General features: G+C 46.7%; 1 long non-coding RNA gene across 1 annotated transcript in view; it reads right to left on the bottom strand.

Moving 5' to 3' along the window:
* LOC149864179 (uncharacterized) overlaps nucleotides 1-18,354 on the bottom strand; it is a 102,517-nt gene that overhangs the window by 38,351 nt on the left and 45,812 nt on the right. The window contains exons 2-3 of the long non-coding RNA XR_016442595.1: nucleotides 13,294-13,392; nucleotides 1,604-1,679 (exon numbers count right to left, since the gene is read on the bottom strand). This is a non-coding gene — a long non-coding RNA (uncharacterized LOC149864179). The remainder of the gene's footprint in view (nucleotides 1-1,603; nucleotides 1,680-13,293; nucleotides 13,393-18,354) is intronic.

Below are 18,354 nucleotides of genomic sequence, written 5' to 3'. Positions count from 1 at the left end.
CCAGCAAACTAACTCCTTTTCTAAACTACAGTTCAGACTTGCTTTGTGAAATCAGGCAAGTTGCTAATTATTGAATCATCATAGAATCATAGAAGTCGGGTCAGAAGGGACCTTGTAGATCTTCAAGTCCGACCTTCTGTCTGGGCAGGAGAAAAACTAGGCTCAAATGACTCCAGCCAGGTAGGCATCAAGCCTCTTCTTCCCTTGGAAGTTGGTTCCAGCTCCTAGCCACCCTAACTGTGAAGTAGTTCTTACAGATGTTTAATCTAAACCTACTGTCCAACAACTTATGGCCGTTATTCCTTGTTATGCCAGGGGGCGCTAGGGGAAACAAGGTCTCCCCCAAACACTTCTGGTCCCCCCTAGTGAGTTTATCACCAGGTGCCCCCACTCAGCCTTCTCTTGTAAAGGCTGAACAGGTTCAGGTCCCATAGTCTCTCACTGTAAGGTCTGCCCTGTTGTCCCCAGATCATGCAGGTGGCTCTCCTCTGGATCCTCCCCATGTTGTCCACATCCCTTCTGAAGTGGGGCGCACAGAACTGGACACAGTACTCCAGCTGTGGCCTGACCAGTGTCGTGTAGAGGGGGAGGATCACCTCCTTGGCCCTACTTCAGATGCACCTATGGATGCACGACAAGGTCCAGTTAGCCCTGCCAACCGTGACCTCGCATTGTTGGGGTCAGTAATGACTCCAAGATCCCTTTCTGCCTCCATGCTCTCAAGAAAGGAGTTTTCCATCTTATAAGTGTGCTGCTGGTTACTACTGCCCAAGTGCAGCACCCTGCACTTGTCAGTATTGAAACGCATCCTGTTTTTGTTAGCCCACCCCTGTAACCTATCCAGGTCTTGCTGCAGGCTTTCCCTCCATACTAGCATGCTCACCTCACCCCAAATTTTGGTATCATCAGCAAATTTTGGTATCATCTGCAAATTTTCACCCCGTCATCCAAATCTCTGATAAAGAAATTGAACAGCGTGGGCCCAAGGACCGAGCCCTGGGGGACTCCGCTGCCCACTTCCCCCCAGGTCTAATATGACCCGTTCACCACCACCTTCTGAGTACAACCCTTCAGCCAATCTGCAATCCATCTGACTGTGTAGGCATCAATGCCACAGTCACCTAGTTTTTTTAATGAGGATGGGGTGGGAGACAGTGTCAAAGGCCTTGCTGAAGTCCAGAAAGACTATGTCCACGGCAACACCTGCATCCAAAGCTTTTGTGACCTGATCATAAAAGGCAATCAGGCTGGTCTGACATGACCTGCCCCTAATGAAACCATGCTGGTTGCCCTTGAGCATCATCTCTGAAGCTGGTCCACCGCAGATGTGCTCCTTGATAATCTTCTCAAAGAGTTTCCCTAGGACTGAGGTAAGACTGACAGGCCTACAGTTGCCTGGGTCCTCCCTCCTCCCTTTTTTAAAGATGGGGACCATGTTGGCTATCTTCTAATCAGCTGGCACCTGGCCTGAGCACCACAAGTGCTCGTAAAACCGTGCCAAGGGCCTGGCAATAACCCCTGCTAGCTCCCTCAACACCCTGGGGTGGAAAGCATCTGGACCTGCTGATTTGAACACGTCCAGCCCCTCCAGAAGCTCTCTAACCTGGTCCTCCGCAACCTGAGGTCTGGAGGCGTTCCCCTCGAGTCCGTCTTGCATCACGGTGGGAAAGTCCCGGTCCCTGCACAAGAAAACAGAGGTGAAGAATTGGTTAAAGAGGTCTGCTTTCTCCTCTGGCACAACCACCAGATTGCCCAGGGAATCTTGCAGGGGCCCCACATTTCCTGGTGCTTTCTTCATCCTCCCTATGTATTTGAAAAAGGACTTCTTCTTATCGTTGATCTTGCACGCTAGTCCTAGCTGTATGTCCACCTTAGCTTTCCTACAGGCCCGAGCAGAAGAGGGATAGCACCCCCCTTCCACTGGTTGTATGCTGCCTTTTTGGCAATCAGGCATTCCTGGATGTCCTTGGTGAGCCCGGGGGGCTTTTAGACACTCTTGCCCACCCTTGCTTCTCGTTGGGATGGTCACCCCTTGGGCCCTGAGTAACATCTCCTTAAGGAATGACCACTCATCTTTGGCACTGAGTTCCCCTGCTCTTGAGAACCCCAGCGCCTCTCCCACTAATCTCAACTCATTGAAGTTGGACCTCTTGAAGTCTAGGACTACCACCTTGCTTCAAGCCCTTGATATCCTGCACTGGATGGTGAATTCCAGCAAGCAATGATCGCTACCACTGAGGTGGTCAAGAACCTGGAGGCCCCTTACCAGGTCATCACCTGTGGCCAGGACCAGGTTCAACAGGGCATTTCCTCTGGTGGAACTCTGCACCTCCTGAATTAAGTGGAGGTCCTGTATCTCGGCCAGGAACCTCCTGGAAAGGTCCAACCTGGGTGACTGTTCCTCCCAGCAGATGTCTGGCTAATTTAAATCACCCATGACAACTACATCCCTTGCTTTAAGTGCCTCTGCAAGCTGGCCCAAAAATTCCTGGTCCAGCTCCTCCCCTTGACTGGGGGGTCTGTAGTAGACCCCCACCATTAGATCCCTTTCTCCACGGCCCCCTTGTATCTTCCTCTTGACTCCGTTTCCCATGATAATATATACCCAACTTTATAAAACAGGCTTCCTTCTGCAATTCATGGAGGAAAAGTCCTACAGGTTCAATTAGTAAATGTTATCCTAAAAAGTTTAATTATGTTTCTTCCACCTTTGATCAACTTTTGTCTTCCAGTTTGAAGCTGGATAAGATAAGCTCATCCATACCCCACTATCCTACCTCCTTATGCACCCCTTATGCTCCCAATGATGGCAACAGTTTTGCACATGTAAGAACAACAGAATATCAAAGCTGTAATCCACTGTAGGTACCTAACTGTTATCATTCTCTCTGGATAGATAAAGAGGAAGAAACAAATATTTAAATAATAGCATCTGAAATAAGGTAGGAAGGAGACAGGAGGTTTTCTTTGTTTTTTATCAGGTGCATAAATACTACAGTGACTAGCACCTTGGCCCTGACTTAGATCAGCAAGAGCTATATTTCACCCTGTTAGATCAATGAGATATAAACAGGTCAATAATCTCCTTTCTAAAAGCCCAAAAATATATTTATGGACAAGCCATTATTCATCTGATCTAAAAATATTCAAAATATTTATCTTGCATCTGATGCATTAGATTAAAAATAGTGTCCATATGTGTGAGAGACTGAAAAGGAGTCAGGGTATGTCTACTTCATTTCCAGTGCTCTCAGGAGGGATGTTCTCATGCATCACCTATCTGCACCTGGTCACATGTGCCAAATCGTACCAGCTTGAAGCCACTCCAGAGCAGGCCCTTACAGTTGCTCTCAAGCCTGCCAGCAACGGAGAACATGATAGGATAGACTGGGCACACAGGCACTTCAGGAATAGCTTCACACCATCATTTCCAAGTGTGGCATATGTGGGAAGGAGCAGGTGAGCAGGGAGAATGCTCAAGAGCAGGGCACCCTTGGGCATTGGAGATGTGCCCAAAAATATACTGCAACATCATTTTAGTGGCTTATAACAAAAGCCAGATAGTTCAACTCTAAAACTGGAAATTCTGTCTGGCAATTTACCCTTCATTCCTCCACAATACCTTCCTCTAAGGTTGTGGCTTCCCAAAAGTGAGCCATCTAAAATATAATGCCAAGAGTTTCAGGATTTGATTATACCTGGACACCAAACTTAGCTCCACACATCTTTAGCTTTGGGGTGGTTAAGTTGCATACCGGTGTCACCGCCACTACTTGAAGATAGATATTGTCTGCCTGAATGATTAGCTGACAAGTTGGAATTGGTTAAAATCTTCTTCTTCTTCTTTTCTTTAAGTGCCGACAGTCACATAGTGACATCACACACACAGCCGCCTGAGGCACCAGAAGGCGCTCTGCTGCTGAAAGGAGCAGCAAAATGAATGCCCAACTGTCTCCATGGTAACTGCAATGCATGCCAGGAAACAGAGCCATGTAGAAGACAGAAATGCATTATGCCAGAAATAAGTCTCCATAACAACAGTGGGAAAAGAATGAGGGAAAGGAGGTATCAAGCCATGACGGCAATGGCCCATTTAGCGACTATGGCTACTGGGATAGGATGCAACTTGTCTACTTGGGTTTTTAATGCTATCTGAGCTAGATATGACACATCATTGGTTACACACAATAAAATGCTATTATTTACCTAGTGCCTAGAACATGCTAAGTCCTTTATGAACAAGTATGCCATGAACGTTATACAGGCTTAATACATAAGGAAAGCTAAAGAACAATGTAACTTGTAAGTAAGAAAAACACAATGAACCTAAGAACCAGCTAGGCAGAGTCCCAATGAGCCAATGCCATAAAACACAACAACTGCATAGTCAAATCTTTAATTTTAAAAGATGATTATTTGAGTTTATATGTTAAATTATTAAGTAATAGTACTGAACATTGCTTGGATTATACTGACTTCCCTCTTTTGTGGTAGCTTGAAATGACAGAAAATGTAGATAACCAACAAAGAAAATTGGAGTGCTCCTGAAAATAAATTTGATGCATCCAATTAGATACATGCTGGTATTTGTCCCCCACAAAACAGTCAAATGAGTCAGGTGATCAGCAAGTCCTATGAAAACAGGGCCATCTAGCTGTGCTCATTTCCTCTGCACATGTATGCACATAAGGAGATTGATCTCATATTTTGATAATGTGATACCATACAATCTTTTAAATATCCCTGCTCATTCTTTTGGTATAGCATGAGTTCTTATTAATACCTCTGCTCGGGTATGTGATATGACTGACGACCTTTTTATGTATTTCTGAAAAAACCATATGAAAAGGGTACCCACATCAACAAACAAGTGAAACCGGGAAATGAAGGTAGCCAGTGCAACAACTGGGGAAGTTTTGCTCCATGTTATTGACTAGAACTTAGCAAGTACAAGAAACAGAGAACAACTAAAAGAAAGAAAAAAGCACAGGATTGGGGATTTGCAGGGACAGGACTTTGTAACTATTGTGTAAGTTCTTTCTCTCATACATTGAAGTCACTGGGTCAAACCACAGCCTCACTGAAGAGAACGGGAACTTTGGGTGCCTGAAGACATGTGGGGACACTGCTCCAACATGCTTTAACTACAGCGTGTCAGAGCAGACTCAGTTAATTGAGCCTGCCTCAACATGCTAATTAGCATGCTCCAGCAGCCTCCACATCTTTTGTATTCAGTGTCCCCACACTTCAAAATGGGGGGGGGGTGGCTAAAGCTTGTTGAACAAGCTTTAGTTAAAGACTCCCCACCACCATTTTGAAGTGTAGGATGCTGAATACATGAGATGCTGTGGGTGGTTTAATTAGAGCAACTATTGGAACTGCTCTAATTAAGTCTCCCCCTACTACAGGAACATATGTAAAGATGCCCTTTGAGTTCAATGGACCTAGAATTTCACCCACTAATAACAGGTACCTACTCCAAGAAGTAAGGTTTTGCAGGTTTTAATACATGGCTGGCATTGTGTAAGGCTAAGTACAGATATTCAAAAAGCCCAAGCCTGAATTGATCCAATATTTGCAGGTTAGTCTAACCTGTTTAGATTGAACCAACAAGCAAGTGAATAGACATTCACTTTTTATTCAGGAAATACAGCCACATGCCTGCAGTGACTCAGGCTAGAAGCCATGGGGCATTAGAGCAAACCCACCCTTCCCTTTGGCAGTGACCAGAAGGCTGGAGGAAAGCTGAGCTGAGGTGGGGGGGCATGGCCAGGCCTTGGCAGACTGCTCAGTATGATTGGGGAGGGGTTTAAGTCCCACCCTGGACTTCTGGGATGCCAGCTGTGGTGTGCCTGGAGGAGGCAGTAGCCCTTGCCAGGCTTATCCCCGAGTACCGGGGGAGGTGGGACATGGCCAGCAGGTGGCCTGGGCAGCACCTCAGACAAAGCAGGAGACAGGGAGAGGGATTAAAACTCCTGCCTCCCCCCTTCCACTGGCATGGGACCCCAGCTGGGATCTACCCAGTTTTCCCCCCCTGCTCACAGCTTAGCACAGCCCAGGACCCCAGAGTCCCACTCCTAGCCAGGGGGTGATCCCAATATACCTTCCCAGGCTGGGGCAGCCCAGGAGCTAAGTCTAGATTGTGGGGAGGGAGAAACTTTCCCCAAGCCCAGGCGGGAACAAGCACAGAGCAGAGCACAGAGGGATCACAGCAGAGTTGGCTCCATCTTGGATGTGAGCCCTGGTAAGCAGACAGACCCAGGCTGGGGAAGGCAGAGGGGTGGGGGTGGGGAAGGGACTTGAGTGTGTGTCCATGCTAGCCCAGGGCAGAACTGAACCAAACTGAGCATGCAGTTGGGGGAGTAGCTCCTGCCCAACAGCCGCTTCCACCCACTGGAAAGTGGCACTTGGGCTGGCTCTTGCCCCAACCTACCCAGCAGCAGCAGTGATGCAACACAGCCCCATGTACCAGGGACCAGGTGCAGAGAGCACTCCTTTGGCTTCCCCAAGGCTACCCCACTGCCATCAGGGGGGCCTGTGATGGCCATACTGGTAGGCACCATCTGCACTGCCCACACTGCTAAACTGCAGTGGGCCACTGGGCAGGCAGATGGCAGTGGCAGGGAAGCTCCACAAGGGCAGCCCAGAGCCATAGATGTAGTGTCCTGCACCTGGTGCCTGGTACATGGGGCTGTGCTGCACCACTGCCACTGGGTAGGGGAAGTGAGAGCAGGGTGTGCCCACCTCAGCACCTGGCAGCCTGGGGGACAGCAGGTATCATAGAATCATAGTCATAGTATCATAATACTCAGGATTGGAAGGGACCTAAACAGATCATCAGGTCAGACCCCCTGCCCCAAGTAGGAATGGGTGCTGGGATCATATCACGCCAGCCAAACATCTGTCCAGTGTCCTCTTGAAGACCCCCAAGGTAAGAGAGAGTACCACCTCACTTGGGAGCCCATTCCAGAGCACGGCAGCCCTAACTGGAAAGTAATGTCTCCTGATGTCCAGTCTGAACCTTCGCTCTAAAATTTGCGGGCATTATTCCTAGAGGTGCCCAGGGAAACAGAGCCTCTCCCAATTCCTGCTGTTCCCCACTGGTGAAATTATAAATGACCACCAGATCCCCCCCTCAGCCTTCTCTTGTGGAGGCTGAATAAGTTCAGGTCCTTTATCCTCTCTTATTAGGTCCTGCCCTGCTGCGCCTTGACCATGCGAGTGGCCCTGCTCTGGACCCTCTCAATGCTAGCCACATCCTTCTTGAAGTGCGGCACCCAGAACTGGATGCAGTGCTCCAACTGTGGCCTGACCAATGCCGCATAGAAGGGAAGGATCACCTCCTTGGACAGGCTTGTGATGCATCTGTGGATGCACGACAAGGTGTGGTTAGCCTTACTGACTGCTTCCTCGCATTGGCGACTCATGTTCATCCTGGAGTCAACAATGATTCCAAGATCCCTTTTTGCCAATGTGTTGACAGGAAGGGTGTTCCCCAGCCTATAGGTGTGTTGCTGGTTCCTTCTCCCTAGATGCAGTACCTTGCACTTGTCTATGTTGAATTCTATCCTATTCTTATCTTCCTATCTCTGTAACCTGTCTTGATCTAGCTGGATTCTGTCCTTCCCCTCCACCGTGCCCACCTCACCCCACAACTTGGTGGGGTAGTAGTGCTGGGGGGCTGAGACCATCCAGCAAGTACTGCGTGGTGGTAGCAAACACAGAAAGCTCTTCTTCACTGCATGGGGAGCTCTTGTGCCTATCTGCCTTGGAGCCTGGCACCTGGTCCAGCTTGGCCTCCAGCATCATACTGCCCAGCTTCTTGGTGCCCTTGTCCAGCTCCAGGCATGGCTGGGGTAAGCCCATGCCATGTGTGCTGATGCAGGGGCTGGGGCCTGGGGCAGGGCCAGGCTGGGTGCTGCTCTCCAGCAATTAGAAGAGGCTGCTGGGCAGGAGATGCTACCCCAGCTGCATGCTCAGCTTGACCAGGGCACAGACACACAGTCAAGTCCCTTCCCTGCCCCTGCCCCTGCCTGGTTCCTTCTACTCAGCAGGGATCACGCCCAGGATGGAGTCGCCACTGCTGTGATCCCTCCTTGCTCTGCTCTGTGTGTGTCCCCACTTAGGCTTGGAGCTGGTTTCACTAACCTCCCTCCCCTTGGTCTGGCCTTTGTTCCTAGACTGCCCCAAGTGAAACACCCACCCTGGGCTGAAAAGGCACAGTGGGATCATGGCTGGGAGTGGGATCATGGCTGGGAGGGGGATTCTGGGAGTCCTGGCCTGTGCTGAGCCAGAGGAAAAAGCTGGGCAGACCCCAGCTGGGGTCCCATGCCAGTGGGAGAGAGGAGGCAGGGGGGGTTAATCTCCCACCACCTAAGCCTACTGTCTCACACCCCTGCCCCCTCCACTCCAGCAGCCTGTCAAGGGCTTATCTGCCCCCACCAGGCAAACCAGACTGTGTCCCCAGCTGGGTTTCCCACTCCCACCCCCTTGTCAACCAGCCTTCACTGCTCTGGCTAGAGGAGGGAGGGAGCCAACTCTGTTCTACTTGAGCAGACAGCATAGCCTAGCCCAGAGCTGCAAAGCATCATGGGATGCTGGGTGACTCTGATTTAACTTGAACCAGGAAAGGAACTGGGACAGAAGTTCTATAAACTGGTTTGACATAAATCAGTTAAGTCTGATACTACATTCAACCAGGTTTATTTTAAACTAGTTTTGGCCATTTTGAAACTGGTTTATGTTCATGGAACTTCTGTTCTGTTACAGCTTTAAAACAGTTTCTGATCACTTAAACTGGTTTATGTGTAACTTCTGTCCCTAGCCTAGATACCCACTATGTATCCTGAAATCATGTTTCATAAAACTAGGGTTTCATAAGACTTAGGGTCTTATTTACCACCATGGCTCAGTACTTTAACATAAGAAACTCTCAATAGCCTGAAATACTAAGTTAGCATTTCACTTCCTTATATATTTACGGTTAAACTAAGGACAGTTAAATATCACTGCAAATATTAATTTTAGCAAACCAATGATCATTTCACACTTTTGAAAGTACCAAGCTATTATCACCAGTGATTATTTGTGAAATTCCCTTCTACACCAAGCAAGACCAACATTTACATAACTAATATATGTTTAATATAATTTGATATTGTTAGTATTATTCATTATTTTCATCATCTCCAAAAGTATGATTCTGGGATTCATTTCTACCTTAGTCTCAGTCACCTTCCAGTCTCAAGACCTAATGCTAGAAATACTGAAGCACATGTTTAACTTTTACATGCAACTTTCCCATTAAATTCAATGGAATTACAAGCAGGACAACTGGGGCAACAGCCCTGGGCACTGACCTAAGCGGGGTACAAAAATAGCAGCTGTCACTGCTGCCATCCTAGTACAACTGCCACCACCGCCAACCACTGTGGCTGCCCCATGCATCGCCACTGCCTAGGGCTGAAAACTGTCTAGCTCACAAGTGTAAAGTTAAAGGCAGCTGTAATTCTTTGCATGTTAGACACTAAATCTAAAACTTGAATCCATGAAACAGAACAGACACATTGACGGCTCCAATGGTTTGGGGTGTTTTAGTTTTTGAGGTCCAACCTGAGGCATTTGTTCCAAATTGGACTTGATTTTCAGAAAGGATTGAGCCCCCACTATATGAAAAATCAGGCCCTTTTAGGGTGCCAGAAAAGAAGGATATTTTGTTGGTTAGAATGCTGGCCCAAGCAGTGGGAGACCTGGGTTCACTGTCAATTGCACTGACAACCTTTGTTGATCTTGGACAAAGCACTTGCTACCTGTGTGCCTCAGATTCCCATCTGTCAAGTGGAAATAGCAGCACCTCCCAGCATCACCAGAGTATATGTTGCACATGGGGCCCGTCCGAGACCCTCAGATATCACAGAGCAGGGGGCCAAATAAACAAACACCCAAGATAGCTACATCAACTGAAAAATGGACACTAATTCTTACAGGATTTTTCAAGGGGCTTGTTTTGTTTTGCTTTTTCTTTTTTTTTTTTTTGGTTGGGGAAGGGATTTTGATTTATATATTTACTTTCTTGTCCAAACACAGCATACCAGAATGCCAGCAACGAACACAGTGGGCCCCAGAAATACATTTTTGGATCCATTTTCATAGGATGCCTGCTGTGAACAACATGGAGATAAACAGGAGACAGGGTACTGTGCACCTAGCAGAAACTGTGCACCTAATGGAATCAGGTTGTTGCTGAAGTTGCTAAGTGCAACACTTTTGGTCATTTGTTTCTAGGATACCTTTTTGGTGAACCACTTTGAAAGCAAAATGAAAAAAAATACAGCCTGTATTTTTTCCCCTCTTTTATTCAGTATATCTTCATGACTGGACTCGTCCATTTAAATGGCAATGCAGTGCTGAATGCAAACAACCTCCTTCTGCAGCCTGTCTCCACAGTTCAATTACCAGTGCTTTAACAGTGCTAATTAGCATTCCTCAGAGCTAGATCTCTTTGAGTGACAGGTAACCATGGAGAGTCACAGTCCTGTAGGTGATCAGCAAGAATCTGACTTTTCTTTTTAATTAAAAATTAGAAATGCCTTAAACAAAAATAATAATTCACTGATTTACACTATTATCCCAGGGTTGCCAGGCTGGCAAGAATAATCTTAGCATTGTAAAAATGAAACGATCTAAATTAATAGACTAAGGCAATAGGAAAGCGAGCAGGGCTATTATCTACCCAATAGCAAAATATACCCACAGCAATGGTACAAAATAGTAGTTACTTCTCCAGAGAGTTGGCATGGAGACAAAATCTAGGGCACTTTTTCTAACAATGTAATAGGACTGCCACAATCTATTCTTGTTTTTAATAAGCTTTTTATAAAAATAAAAATACCTCAACACATTACTAAAGATGTTACCCAAATAGAAATTCCCTCGACAAGTCATGTTGCTAAACAATAAATAAGAATTGTATTGGGATATAGTATTATATGTGGTATTGCTAGTAGGCAGTTCACAGTGCTAGAAATTAGGCCTGTGCAAAGCAGCAAGTATTTGCTTCGGATTTGGCTGATTTGCAGGGACGGTGATTTGATTCAGTGATTCAGATCACTGTCTTGATTCAATTCAGCCAATTCGGATCCAAGATTCAGCACTGATTCAGAGATTCAGCCATAGACTAAACAGGCAGCAGTCCTCTATCATGCTGGACACAGCTGCCTCCAGCTGGCAAGTCTGTTGTGGTGGATGGAGGGAACAGGCGTGGTAGGGGGCAGAACAACAACCTCATAGCAAGAGATGGAGTGGGGCTGGGGCTGGGACAAGATAACCAGCCAGGGTGGCAGGGGCAGGACTCAGGGAGGGGGCTTCCGCCACTGCATGCCACCAGTCCAGGAGCTAGTGTTCTGGTGGCTCCTCTGGTGGTTCTCATTGCCAGTCTGGGAGGGCACACGGGAGCAGGCATGTGCCCCTGGATCTGTGTGGGCTTCATTTTGGATGGGCAGCAGAAGGCACTGGGAGCAGGGGCTATGCCCTCCTGCCGATCTCCCAGCCAGAGTGAGTGGAGAGGTGTGGGATGGTGCCGCTGCGCTGCCTTGGACAGGTGGTGCACAGCAGTGTAAGCCACTCCAGCCTCCCCGCACCACCTGGACAAGCTGCAGCTTTGACCTGGCTGGGTGAGCATTGGCAGGCCATGGGGATGGGTGCATGCACCCAGATTGTGGTAGGGCCGGCAGCAGGGGCTATGGGGAATTTTAGGGAGGCTGCAGCCCCCACTCCAATGCACTCTGCAGGGCAGGTGAAGCCAAGGTTGCACTCCAGGATGCAGCTGAGGTTAGCCACCCAGACAATGTTCCCTCTAAGGAGTAGCCGGTCTGTGAGCATGCTGCCTCAGTCCATGAGCTCACCGCCTCGGTCCGGTGTGGGACACTAATCAAAGGGGGATGGTGGCTGGGGCCTGGAGGCCAGGGACTGGGGGCTGGGGCCGGGGGCTGGAGCTGAGAGGCTCAGGCTGAGGGCCAGGGGCTGGAGGCCAGAGGCTGGGGCCAGGATCTGGGGGCCAAGGACCAGATCCGGGAGCCAGGAGCTGGAGCCAGGGGCACTGTGGGACACCCCCCACACCGAGGCGATGCGGGGGAGCAGAGCAATGTCCCAGAGCCAGCAGAGCCTCACTCAGGGCAGGCAGCAGCTCCTCCCTGAGGTGAGGCAAGGCAGGGATGGAAGCTGGGGTGGGGGGCTGGTACGGACTCCACCAGCTCCAGGGAAGTGCTCCACTCCCTGGCCCTGATGTGGGGGGTGGACCACTTCCCCAGAGCTGGTGAAGCCTGCACCAATCCCCAGCTCCAGCCTCTCCTGGTGCGCGGCCTTGAAATGGCTGTGCATGGCCACACTTTTAGTTATGCATGGCCATGCATACACACCTTAGAGGGAACCTTGCACCCAGAATGCAGCCCTAGCTCCACCCACCCCACGGAGTGCAGCACAGCAGTGGGCGGCTGGGGCTAGTCTCCCAAAGTGCAGCCCAGCCCAACTCGCTCCGCGCAGATCTGGGGGCATACCCCTGCTCCCATTCCCCCCACACCAGCAACAAGAGCTGCTGGAGGAGCCACCAGAAAAGCGGATCCTGGACCGGTGGAGCATGGTGACAGAAGCCCCAATCCCTCCCTCACTGTGGAGGCATTGATCTGCCCCTGCATGCCCCTTCCTTCCCCACTCCACCAACCACAATAGACTTACCAGCTGGAGGCAACTGTGTCCAGTATGGTCAAGGACTGCTGCCTGTTTAGTCTATGGCCAAATCTCGGAATTGGTGCCAAATCTTTCTGAATCGAATTGCTACCGAAACTTCACACAGCCCTACTAGAAATCTAATGGGCTAGATAGGTTGTGTCAAAGACAGGGCTTGTAGGCTATATCTGGCCAGTGTAGCCCACAGTACAACATGTGGCACATGCCAGCCCCCTCCCTAGCTACTGCATGAGATGCCTGGAGCTGGTCTGGTATGTACTGTATGCAGCGCATAGGCCTGGAGCTGGCATGCATGTTGTATGCAGCATGTGAGGCCAGCCCAGAGCGCATGCTGCATACAGTGCATAGGGCTGGTTTGTAGGTAGGTGTGTGTAAAGCAGGCCCTATTCGATTCAGATTCAGCCTGAATCAGGGACAGTGATTCAATTCTTTAATTCATATTACTGTCCCTGATTCAGTTCGGCCAAATCTGAATCTAAAAATTTGATACCGATTCAGAGAATCAGGAATTTGGACATAGACACAGTTTTAAAAGTTTTTTCTACATACCTCGAAGTATCAGCATGACTTGTAAATGCCACAATGCTGGGGCACATGGAGCGTCCCACAGGAGCACGGGGGGGTCCCTCCATGTGCTCGGCGGTGAACCTGGAAGTGGACCAGAAGCACTTCAATTCAGAAGGTTCAGAATTTGATTCAGAGAAGTTAAAGGGTCCTCTGATTCGATTCAGATTTGGAGATTTGGCGACCAAATCGGATCAGGGACCAAAGCTTTGCACAGCCCTACTGGCCTGGGGCACATGCTCATTTAGCACCTGTACCAGACCTGCCCTGCACACTAGCTCATGCAGGGCCAGTCTGTGGACCCAGCTTGGTCTGCGGACCAGGACCAGATGAGTTTGATACTCCTAGGCTAGACCATCAGTTAACATCAGCTATCTTAAACAGGGTGATGCCAGCTCACAATCTAGTTCAGGTTCTGAAGCCATCTTCATAAGCAACAAAATTAAATTTAAAGGTTTAACTTTTCCAAATGTAGCATGTCCTGATCTGTTATGTTGATCCCAACCCATCTTAATATTGTCTGATAGAATAAAACAGGTGAGCTTTTTCTTGGCAGGAATTGGACAGAGGAATGAGAGAGAGAGAGAGTACATAGAGAGAGGTGGATATATATTATCTTGGGAAATATTTCAAAGCAACACAATCATGTCACGTTTGTGAATCACCATTCCTGGTGAGAATTATATTTCACATGTTCAGGGTACTGGATCCTAAGGCAACAACTATTCTAATGAGGTTCATAAACTTTTCCTAATAAACGTGGTCATTATTAAAAAGTAATTAAAACATTTTTCAGCTAAAAGCACAGATATTAAGCCTAAAAATTCATTCCATGAGTGGACTCAAAGCATTCCTATATTTCAGGCTTACCTATGTATGAAAGTTGTAGCATGGTAACTGTATAGGTGCATCCAGACGAGCACAGCCGTACAGTACGTTGCACCACAAACATGTCTGCAACATGCGTATTGCACAGTCAGGTGTTCTTCGCACTGCAAGGGTGCACTGCCAATGCGTGCACTCTTCCAGTTTTTTATTTCGCCCACAGGTTTTTTGACCCCTGGATATCCAGGGGTCAGAAAAACACACACACGCAAAAAAAAAAACCCACAGCGTACATACACACAGGTAGCACACAAGCACCAATGAAAAGTGGAGCAAGGCTGCCCAGAGCTGTGCTGCGGATCCCAGCCAGGGTCTGCCCAGCAGGATCACCACTGCTGCAGCCCCAGGAGGACCCCAGGACCTCAAGTAAGGCTGCTGGGGGCAGCACTGTGCACTGTGCTGGCCCCAGCCTCCCCTACCACCCCCAGGGTAACTTGCCATGTGCCAAAGCCCTTGTGTGGCACAGGCATTCTCTGAGGACAAGTAGCTGCAGCGCAGGGTATGCCACTACTACTTGTTCCCGGGAGCCAAATGTCTGCACGCATCTGGATGTGGTGTTTTAGTATAGCTAAAGCAGTACAGCCTTCTCTAAATTATACAAGTTTAAAAGCAATTACACTGGTTTAACTTAGTTATTGACATGGGAAACAGTATAACTGTATCCAAAAAATGGTTGACTCAAAATACCTGCTATTAAAAAAACCCCATAGCTCTAACCAGAATTTATATCTGTATAAATAAGCCTGTGTATGGATCAGGCTTTAGATTGTGGAATACCCGGAATACTGCTATAAGCAGGCTACAAACAGCAAGGTAAGTGTCCATTTCAAAATGTTGACCACTGCATTTATTTAGGGAGTTTGCTGTTCGGTCAATGAAATCAGCTGCTGTTGGTAAGACAAAAATAGTTGGGGTTCCTTTTTCACTGTCACTTTAGAAAGTTATGAGTATGCATGATGAATAAGAGGCAAAGCAGTGAAAGACTACTTTAAAATGTAAAGTATCACTATACTTCAGTGTTCCTTTGTCTAACTAGAATTCAGTGAGTAGTCTGTTTACACTGAATAGATCTAAGCACACCAGTTCCTGAACCAAGGACAGACATTTTAGACCCAAATTAATTTGGTGCAACTCTGAGTGCTTGCCTTCCATTAGCCTCTCATGCATTTCAGATTTAAGAGCTGCCCAACCCTGTAACCCCTTAATCCCACTAAAGTAACAGAAATAAGGGAGAGTTTATTGGATCACACTCTAATTTGACTACATTCAGTGTTTCTGGTAAAGAATTTGACTCTTGACCGAACTTCTGCACACAGAAATCTCATAAGACTTGGATTTTAAGACTCTGTAAATTCTTCTGATCCCAAAGAAACCCATTTCAGTATACACTTGTATGCTGCAAACAGCATGTTGCTTCAAATGCTCCACCAAGGGAGCAAAATCTAAATAAAAAAGCAGGGTGAATTGAACAGTGTGTGCAAGAACACTCAGAATAAATGCAACAGGTGTTAAAACTATGTAGCAGGGTCAGTTTTAAAACCAGTAATTTTAGTAAACTCTATTATCTCTCTAATAGACAGCCCTGCCTTTGCTACTAGCTATGATTTCATCTAAATGTGGGAAACAAGCCCATGCTACACCCCAAGACTTGCCTGCACACCCACAAGGGTGAAAAAAAACGGAGGCAAAGGAATTGGTGTAGCTCCTCCGGGCAAGAGAGAGCAATATTTGTTTGTGGCCACCAACTATGCTGTGTGGGCAGAAGAGGAACAAAGCAGCCTGAAGAGTGTTTTCTAGCTGAGTGTATCTTAAAGAGATCCACAAAGAACCTTTTTCCCCAGAGTCCATGGAGCAAAAGGGGTTACTCCAGCCACATGCTAGTATTACTGTAACAAGCACTAAGTCTTGAAGATTTGTACAATGCTGATGCTGAGTCCTCTCAAGGTACCACTTTTTTGCCTCATCCCACAATCACACCTCCTACCATGCATGTGTGGCATGGCAAGAGGCACGATTATGAAGATTGTGCAGTAGATCCCATTCAGCCTTTATCTGCACGTATAGAGGGGCCCTAAGCATCCTAAGTGGAAACCATGGATCAGCTTTACTTAAGAGTGCTTCCCCATAGCATTTGATAAACCAGATCCTGTCAGTAATAGGAGATATAGCTTATGTACCACTTCACCTCCATCTGAGAACCGAACTAAATCATAAGTATCCTCTGCCCCTGGGGTGCTTCACTGTAAATAAATACTGCTAACTTTCCCTAGGAGTAATTGTCAGAATTTTACACCAAAATGTTATAGATCAACAGGTATATGTTTGCAAAACAATCATATTTTTGATTTTAATATAACTATTAAAGCTTCTAAAGGAATCACATTTTAGGTGTTTCATCATTTTAAATTATATGAGCTATAGTAACTTCTCTCATTCCAAAATATCTGCATTTTGTTTCTTTTTTTAAAAAATCTTGACAAAGAGCCCGATCCAACCCCCCTGAAATCAATGAAAAGATTCACATTGACTTGAGTGAAAGGTATATCAGGCCTTAAAATGTGCTTGTGTCATTAATGATTTTTGCTGAGGGCTTTTTTGGTAGATATTTTTGTATTACTCAATATTTATAGAATTTCAAATACTTCACACATGGATTTATTTCTCCTTTTCTTGGCAGTGGCCCTGTGGCTATGAAAACCTGGGAGTAGAATTTTTCTGAACTCATATTCATCCTCTCTTCTTTCAACTTTTGCTTCAATCTAGGAAGCAAAATGCCTGCATACAGTTCCGCTTCTCCATTAGTTGGTCCATAGAGGATGATCATATGATTGTACAAGAAATAACTCTTGAGCATTTTACCATCGTGATCCATAATTGCTCACTGGTCCAGGACTGTGGAGGTGTCTTCCAAAACCTGAGTCTCACTGTATGGCAGCATGACACATGATTACCATGGCTGACAAGTTGCTCTCATTCTGCTTTTATCATCTTTAAACATTTACATTTTCATTTTGACAAAGCCCATTTCAGGAATTGCATTATTGCAGATTGTATAAATCCTATTTGTTTAGAAGTCCCAATGCATGACTGAATAATTACACAGCTGAGCACACTTCTTTCAAGACAAGTAGCAAAACATATTCCATTTTTTAAGTGAGAAATTGTGTTATTGAAAAATATTATGGCAAAAAGATTGTTCTTTGGAAGGGACCATTCTACATGTATGTCTCATTCATATTATGAAACAAGATGCTCACCATATTGTGCAGAATTCTTAGCCTTGATTCCCTCAGGTGAGGACCATCTAGGGGGCATGGACTTGGGCCATAGTTAGTAGTGCTCTAGTGATCGCAAGAAGCTTATTGGACTGTTGAGATCTGTTACTAGCTCCCCAATCATCAGAGCAGCATTAAGGCTTTTCTAGTATATACTGAAGGTCAACATGGCCCTGGATACTAAAAGATCAAAGGAGCATAAGACAATGCACAAACCCATGGGCATAGTGGTGCAAACCCTTTGGATCATTCACTGATTAGATCCACAAACCAAGGCCATAGTCATATTCTGGTCTGAGTTTCACAACTGTTATTCCATCAACACTTTTGCTATTCTTTAATATCATTATAAAGTCAGAATCAGCTATATCATAAACAGGATTCCCAGGGAATTAGCACTGTTCTTGTCACAAATTGAATTTAGGAGGCCCTGGGGCTACTAGATTTTATGGTGACTAAATTCTTCACTTTCCAGCTACATTTTAGAGATGAGCAGGTCAGCCTTTCATTACTCTGTTTTTTGAAGATGACAAACTGAGTCTGGATCTAATTTCTGTTTTCAGAATCATTTGCATACACACACACATGCAGTGATATGCGTACATTGCTGAACTTTGTTTAATCATACATGGCATAAGAGGAAGAAGGATGCAGACCAGCTATCCGGTATGATAACTCATGTATCAGTTCCTAAAAGAAGTTGTTGGAAAAGTTGTCAGTGGGCACATCTACACAAGATGTTTACTATGGAGTAGACTTATTAGCTCTGCGGTAAACATCACACATCTACATGTGTGCCACTATTAGGCTGCAGTAAACTAATTAACTCTGCAGCAGAACAGTACCTGTTTTTAGAAGTATTTACAAATACTACCCTGCTGTGGAC

This window comes from Crocodylus siamensis, chromosome 5 (genome assembly GCF_052110815.1).
Source record: "Crocodylus siamensis isolate JL-2025a chromosome 5, ASM5211081v1, whole genome shotgun sequence".
NCBI classification, from domain to species: Eukaryota; Metazoa; Chordata; order Crocodylia; family Crocodylidae; genus Crocodylus; species Crocodylus siamensis.
Note: the sequence above shows the minus strand (reverse complement) of the source record. Positions and strands in the feature narration are given on the sequence as shown.